Raw genomic sequence first — 8,920 nt, forward strand, 5'->3', positions numbered from 1 at the left:
TATAAGCATGCATAATATTTGATAGAAGCATTGTATGGACATTAAAGTAAGTGTGTCAAATTTGATGATACAAAGTTTTTCTATGGGTAAAAAACTTGTAGGATATTCCACAAAATTTGAGTTGTGCAAATATTTGGAGTACATTAGTTAATTTTCTGTAGGACAAGTCAAAATGACTTTTTTGTCTCTTTGTTGCAACTAGTGAACCTGTAAAAGAGAAGTAGATAAAATTTTCAACAAATAAATGACATTCTTAGTTTAGGTAATTGAAGAAAGCAAAAGTGTATAGAAGAGAGGGAGTGAATACAAAAAAGTATCATATCAAACTGAGAGAGAACAATCGAGCTTCTTCTTTCTTTCCCATAATATTGTAGAGTTTTTTTTCATTTTGTAAAAGTGCTCAAAAGAAAAGGTAGGTTCAATTGAACGCCTTGTAGGGATTTGACCCTAGAGATGGTTGTAAAGGTGACGCCTTGTCTTTTAGTTCTACCTATATCAATTGTGGCACGCTCTAGGGTGAGGCCTTTTGATTTGTGTATGGTAATAGCCCATGCAGTGGTTAGTGGTAGTTGGGTACAGTTGCTTTAGGTAATTGGATGGATTGGTATAGTTTTTGGGTTGTTAACATCCGATGGTGGACCATTGTAGGTATCAAATGTGACAGTAACATATGTTGGTAGCTCATGAGGCTTAGGGGATGGGGCATATACAATATCCTTTACTTCACCAAGAGATACATTAACAGAACCAGCTTGTATCCATAGGTTTGTGGTAAGCATGACACGCTGGAATTTACATAGGAGAACTTCTTGTGAGAGTTGGTTATCTATATAAGTTTTAACATATTTGTTTTGTGTATTTATAGCTACATAGAGTGCGATAGGTACATTTAGTTATCTGAGTTTTTGTTTATTATGTAAACCAACTAGTTCATTTGGGACAAACAAATGTATTGCTTGGTTGAAGTCTGCTTGCTCATTTGGTGGTAGGTGTTTGTTTGTGCACGTCATTCGTAATTTCTAGTCATCCTTGGATGGTTCTGCATTGCATATGTTTTGTAAGGCATGATGAAATTTTATTTGTGTTGGGTCGCCACTGTCTTGCCTAAAAATTGTTTGCAATGGGCATATGCACCGAGTTGTGGTGCCAAAAAGATGACAAGTTTTTTTTCGCTATTCTGATGACATAAAAGGTATATGATGGGTTGCAGATCCGTAGCCCATCATTTTCATCTTGTTTTTTGGCTCTCCAACAGTGCGTACACGGTTTGACATCAAAATTTCACCACCATTTGTCAAAATGCCTCCTCACTGACAAAATCCAAGACAACGAGCACACCCACGATGACAAGGTAAGTTATATAAACTTAACTTTGCGTTGTTTAATATGTTTTCCATATTATTTTATTGGTTTTTGATATTGTTTTGTAGGGTTCTTACAAATTTCATTTAGATTTGTTTATTTAGTTGGATTTCAATTGATTTTTTATCAGGAAATGTCCATAATCAACCGAAAAATCCACAAAACTCTCAAGAACCTCAAAATCAAAACCCTCCTCAAGAAGAACAACAAATTCCACAACCCGAACCAATTGCAAGAGCTTCGCCAGGCACACAAGAAAATATAATAAATGAAATAGAGAGAGGCAAAACTGAATTAGAAAGACTCCTTGCTTGGTTGAAAGAATCCGGACAAACCAATCCAATGAGGGCTCAATTGGCATCATCCCTCAAATCCATTAACACTCAGATAGCCTCAGTTAGTGGTCAGTTAGATATTTGGCGGGCTAAGAGGGATGAACAAAAAAGATTTTATGCAAATAAATTGTCATATGAAGATGTTAAAAAAAAAAGAAATACCAAAAGGTAGTATATGTGTAATGTCCCCCTTTTTAGCATTCATAGCATGATGTTGTCGTTAGCCTATTTCCCCATGGTCCCGTAGGCTAACCAGGACATTAAAGGGACTTAGAGGCCATTTGGCCTAGATAGTTTCAGTTGTAGGTCTTTCTGAGGGGTTTTGAGGCAATTTTGGGCATACTTACTATTTATAGTAAGTCATCTTGGGCATGGGCAGACATCCAGTGGCAACAATATGTCGATGGTAATTGTTTAAAATTGACAAGAAGACTTGTTTATCACTGATAAGATTTGTTATGAATTGATAAAGCTATTTTATAAAGTTAAATTTAAATATTTAACTTTATTAATGCATAGACTATAGTTGTGGGAAATATTTAAATTAGAAGAGTCCCCTTTATTTTATAACAAATTGGAGACATAAGTTACATAAAAGGAGTTATGTTTTATCCCACATTGAGAAAACGAAGGATGGAGCTCTTGTGAGAACACTATAAAAGAAATGGAAGAGCTTCTTTTATGCATGCTTGGAAATATCAAAGAAATTGGGGAATTTTCTGGAGATTATATCTCAATACTTTGAAGGACGAAATCCCTTCAAGCTGGAAATCTTGATGCCATTGAAAGATATGGTCTTGAGATTCAACATAGTAGCAATCCGAAAAAGTAGATACGAAAAAGCAGTCCAAAAAAGCGAAACCGAAAAAGCAGGCTGAAAAAGCGGGTACGAAAAAGCAGTCTGAAAAAGCAAGACCGAAAAAGCAAGCCGAAAAAGTAGTTCGAAAAAGGCAAAGCAGAAAGGGTAGCATTGAAGGAAATTATTATAGCCATCTACAACCAGTCTTCTAGCACAAGATTCTCATTGATGCAAATTGAAGAAAAAGCCATTTGAAGCCAACTGAAATACTATATCAGTCATACATCCCTTGCATGTGAATTGTTTGATGAAATTCTTTGAGCTTTCATCAGCATTTTTGAGAGCAGATTTGAGGAGGATTATTACAGTGGTATCAGAGCTTGCTTGCAAAGTGTTTGACGAAATGTCAAATAATTGAAGTATAAAGATTTTTTGGTGTTTAAAGAAGTTATAACCTATTGGGGTTATTACAATGGTATCAGAGCGGTTTCCTGCCATCCTGTGGAGGTCTTATTGGGAATTTGGATTAGCTAGATAGAGAGAAAAATGTTTGACAAAATGAATGCCATTCCAGATCAGGGAAAGGAAAGATTCTTACAGTTATTAGACACCTTAGCACAGGGACAGCGATCAGCAGAGCAAAGAGCACAGGAACAGAGTCAGAGATTGGAGCTTATGATGCAGATGATGGCTCGTCAGATGGGGTTGAATGCTAACGTAGGTGGAGGAAATAATCAGAATGGTAATAATCAGAATGGTAACAATTAGAATGGGAATAATCAGGATGGGACATATAATGGGGGTGAACAAGTTGGGAACAATTTCGGTCATGCACCCCAGCAAGCTAGGATAGTGAGTTCGAGGCCCATGATTCCCACATTTCCTCCTAGAGCTCCAGAGTGGCCCGTACCAGAGCCCCAAATCATTGATATACAGGACCAACTGAGGAGAGATTGGGAAGCTAGAGGTCCAAATTTTACTGCTGCAATTACCTTTAGGGAGTATATAGATGTGCGAATGAAGCATATGCCTCGTGGACATGACAAGAACCAGAGCTATGAGCTACGAAAGAAAGTAGGGAAACTTCAATTACCATATTATGATGGCTCGAGGAAGTCTATAGCAAGAGCTTGGGTTCAAAGGCTTGACACATACTTTCAAATGAACCCTATGCCTGAGGAAGAAGCTATTAAGTATGTAGCAATTTACTTGGATGGGTTAGCACATGAGTGGTGGCATCATGGTATGGTCACTATGGGTCATGCACACATTACCTCATATGTGGAGTTTAAGGAGAGACTGATTGAACGTTTTGATAGGCCTAAGGATTGTACCTTCCCTATGACAGGCAAAAACTTGTATGAGGAGTTTAACAGACATGCTGATTCAATACAGGGAGACATTAGCATATCTTCAGGTAATGGTTTATCTACATCATCTTCATAGGTAGAAGGGGTTACAGATGTTGTGCAAGTTGAGCCAAAAGGTGATATCACAGGCACACCAGATTGTGCGATTGACATAGATAGTGATTCCAGTACAGTTGGGTTGGATGAAGTTACAACAGTTGAGGATACTGTCATGTTTGAGGATAGTACAGTTGATCAGAAAGTGAGTATCAGGCACAGTTGGATGCTTCTTCACATGAGATAGAGGCTAGTAGCTCTTTACTTGGTTTGGCATGCCAGCTGAAGACAAGGGACAAGAATATTGTCACAACTTTATCTCATCATGATAGGATACATGGATTGATTGAGAATCACATTTGGATGATTCAACTGCAGGAGAGACAGAAAGGAGTCACAATAGGTTCTTCTTGTGATGACTTACAACAGATCAAGGAAGGCATGGAGACAATGAAGTTGGCTCTCCAGGATTCTGAGAGACATGTGGACAAGCGTTGTCTTGAGGTGAGTTCAGTTCGGGAGTTAGCGCATATAGCAGGGACTCGGTTTCCTTTTACAGTCGGGTCACATATTGATGATGATATGAGTACGTCTAGCATTCACACTCTGGCTTCAGAGACTGTAGACAGGTGCATGAAGTCAGTTGGTATTGTTCACATTACTCAGGTGAGAAGTTTGCTTGAATTGCCAATAGGTTTTCGTTCATGGATTAGATGTTGGGTTCCTTATCTTAGTACTTGGGATCGTTTTGACCGGAGATATTTATCATTCTTTGGTAGTAGTATCTATTGCACCATCATCGACTTGATTAGTAGCTTGCCAGGTGTAGTTCTCATCCATGCCAACAGCTTGTTTGATGCTGGAATTAGTTTTTACACACTTTTGTTGGGCATTGTTCATGTATCCAGTCAACCATTCTTGTTGGAATGGGTTGATGATCTCTTAGATATGACAAATTTTACAGAAGAGTCCCAGGATCTGATTATTATAGATGACACCCAGGGGGATGTTGTGGACAGTTTTGAGGACTTAGTCTCCTCAATAGTTTCCTTTGATATGGAGGTTTATGTTGATGCCTCAGTCACTCTGTTTGATGATACAAGTTTAGCAGTTGGATTGCAAAATTTGGATGGCAGTATTACAAATGATAGCCATTCTAAGGTTACTCCTTTGGATAGTGTACCAGGGGTAGAGTATAGGAGTTTGACCAGTCAGCACAATCATGTGTCTAGTCAGCTGAGAGTTTGCGAGCGAGACATTTCTATCGCTTGCGAGCATTTCGATGTTGCTCGTCAGTTGTTAGCAGTTTATGGATGGGGTTCTCCTGCTAGTGATGAGCAGGGAGGCAGTTATCTTTCCTTGACAGAGATCCACTCTTTATGGGAGGCTATCTAGATTCTAAGATAGAATTATATGCAGTTGGTAGCCGATAGAGATTATCTTATGGAGTGGGGCAGTACAACATATGACGCATTATTGGTCAAGGAAGATGAGGTGAGTAAGCTTACTCAGCAGCTTGAGGTGACTTCTGAGATTCTTGAGAGTACACAGTTGGCTTTCAAGGAGTCATAGTTTCATTTGGCTAAGGTGACCATGCAGTTAGAGTGACTTCATTCTTTACCAGATTCTGTACAATCAGGGACCGTGGTGTCTAGTGATCCGTAGATGTCCATGGTCGAGGTTGATAGAGGTAGTGGAGATGAAGATATATCTGTCCACGACACTAGTATTGGCATATTTGGTCTGTTTACACTAGAGGCAAGTTCAACTGAGTTGGGCGCTGCAGCTGAGCATTGTGATATGTTTGACTTGGAGGGCACAAAGACTAGTGATGTTGTTGTTGATTCTGCACTCTTGGCTATATCATCCTTTGACTTAGCTGATGATCAGTCATAGTTGGTTGTATTACGTCTGCAGGATGAGTCTTTAACTGGGATTGGTTCTTTTTAACTGCTTTATACTATAGGATATGTTCATTGGTTTGCTTTTGATCCATGTGTTGAGGAGTTGATGGCAGACAAGTTTGGTTTGGGCTCTTGTTTTTGCTATCTACCGTGTAATGACTATTCACCATCAGTAGTGCATGGGTGTTATGGTTATGAGACAGTGATCGGTGATCTGTAGAGTTGTGATAATTGCAGTAGGTGTGCAGTGTGTGGATTCTCTGTATTTGGTGTAGTTTCATGAAGGAGTATTCATTGTTGTTGTAGAATTGTATTGTACATTCCACATAGGCTAGTGGGATGTGTTGATGGTATTTACTATGTTGGCAGTTTGGGTTATCTACTCTACTTGGGTTCTGATATTTTGAGAGCTTGTTTCTCATGGGTTCCTGACTTTGGAGTTTGGGTGAGTTGTATCCGCCAATTTGATTATGGATTCCTCTTGGTTAATTTTCAAAGGTTGTTGCATGAGCCTATGTTGACTGACAATAGTATAGTTCATGACTACATTTGGGATCCAGGTGGATTGATTGGGTTATTGTTTGACCATTGCTTGGGGACAAGCAATTTTGGGAAGGGCAAATTGTGATGTCCCCTTTTTTAGCATTCATAGCATGATGTTGTCGTTAGCCTATTTCCCCACAGTCCCGTGGGCTAACCAGGACATTAAAGGGACTTAGAGGCCATTTGGCCTAGATAGTTTCAGTTGCAGGTCTTTCTGAAGGGTTTTGAGGCAACTTTGGGCATACTTACTATTTATAGTAAGTCATCTTGGGCATGGGCGGACATCCAGTGGCAACGATATGTCGATGGTAATTGTTTAAAATCGACAATAAGACTTGTTTATCACTGATAAGATTTGTTATGCATTGATAAAGCTATTTTATAAAGTTAAATTTAAATATTTAACTTTATTAATGCATAGACTATAGTTGTGGGAAATATTTAAATTAGAAGAGTCCCCTTTATTTTATAACAAATTGGAGACATAAGTTACATAAAGGGAGTTATGTTTTATCCCACATTGAGAAAACGAAGGATGGAGCTCTTGTGAGAACACTATAAAAGAAATGGAAGAGCTTCTTTTATGCATGCTTGGAAATATCAAAGAAATTGGAGAATTTTCTGGAGATTATATCTCAATACTTTGAAGGACAAAATCCCTTCAAGCTAGAAATCTTGACACCATTGAAAGATATGGTCTTGAGATTCAACATAGTAGCAGTCCGAAAAAGCAAATACGAAAAAGCAGTCCGAAAAAGTGGAATCGAACAAGCAGGCTGAAAAAGCAGGTACGAAAAAGCAGTCCGAAAAAGCAGGACCGAAAAAGCAGGCCGAAAAAGTAGTTCGAAAAAGGCAAAGCAGAAAGGGTAGCATTGAAGGAAATTATTATAGCCATCTACAACCAGTCTTCTAGCACAAGATTCTCATTGATGCAAATTGAAGAAAAAGCCATTTGAAGCCAGCTGAAATACTATATCAGTCATACATCCCTTGCATGTGAATTGTTTGATAAAATTCCTTGAACTTTCATCAGCATTTTTGAGAGTAGATTTGAGGAGGATTATTACAGTGGTATCAGAGCTTGCTTGCAAAGTGTTTGAAGAAATGTCAAATAACTGAAGTATAAAGATTTTTTGGTGTTTGAAGAAGTTATAACCTATTGGGGTTATTACAATATGTGCATTATTTAGAAAACTCGGTGAGCAAAATACTGTTAGAGAGGGTAGTAAACGATTCCCCATCCATTGGTGCATATACAATGCTATTAGAAATAATTTTTGGGATAGATGGTGGATGGTTTTTGATGCCCTTCCTTGCAACAATCACGAGGTCCCCATGTATTTTTTGAAAAAATTATATTGTGAGTTTGTCCTTGGGGAGATCCCCAATTATTTTGATATGTTAGACTCCCAGGGTAGAGGTGGGGGGTCATCATTTGAGAGGCCAGGGGCACATCATGACCCTAATGTAGTTAGGGCACCTGTGGTCCATCCACAACACGAGCATGTGATTATTCCTTCAGTTGTGAAGGAACATGTAGAGGCCAGCACTATAGGGACCATTAATGCTTTGAAGTAGACCCTCATCCATTCCATGAGCCCATTAGCTGAGGGGGAGCCTTCTATGCATTGTAGTCACATGTGCACTTCATGTGGATCCCTATGCACATTTGGCACTCATGTCGGAGATGGTGCAGATGATGGGCTTGTCACTGATCAGTTCCTGAATGAGACATTTGGCATTGACACACAGGTAAATCACTAATTTTATCACATTTCATATGTATAGTGAATGATTAATTAATTAGCATTTATTGACATTGTTCAAAATTTAGGGTCAAAGTGTTGCTGGGCCTAACAGGGATCCTCCAGGCCCATTTTTTGTCCCTTCGACGAGTCCTGAGGTATGTATCAATTTAATCATTTTAATTAATACATATATTTATTACTTAATCATATTAAGGATTGACAAAAAAAAATTATGCATGTGCATCAGTTCTCCACAGGACCCTCAACCTTTACCACAGACGCAGAGCAGAGACATCATACGAGCTTCACACAAGTACAGTTGTTTCATGTTAATTTAATTCATTTGATTTTATTTATTCCATGTTTCATGTTAGATATAACGTGTATTGTATGACATGCAACTCATGATGTCAGACACACCTCCTCATCTGCGACAATCTGTTGATAGTGGAGTGGCTACAGCTATGGCTAGCTCATAGCCATTGATGGAGGTATGAAAGAATTTTCTTCATTTTAGTTGTTGTTTATAATAGTTAATCTCAAAATTTCTAACATTATTTATAAGTGATTATATTTATTGAATTGTTGTAGGGTCTTGTCACGCCTGATTGTCCACAAGCATTTGAGGTGGACTTACAAAGTGACTATTTGTTGGCGGTAAGAAAATAATTGATTTTGTGTGTACATAAATTTGATTTCAACGTATAATAAATATTGATTCATATCTGCTTTCTTTGTATTAGTTGGACCTGGAGAAGAGCCTCAACAAGAGGTCAAGTGAGCGTGTCAGGAGGGCCCCATCATCTCCACTGTCTCCCTCCAC

The sequence above is a fragment of the Cupressus sempervirens genome, chromosome 5 (genome assembly GCF_028749045.1).
Source record: "Cupressus sempervirens isolate cs-2001-9-10 chromosome 5, ASM2874904v1, whole genome shotgun sequence".
Taxonomy (NCBI): Eukaryota; Viridiplantae; Streptophyta; class Pinopsida; order Cupressales; family Cupressaceae; genus Cupressus; species Cupressus sempervirens.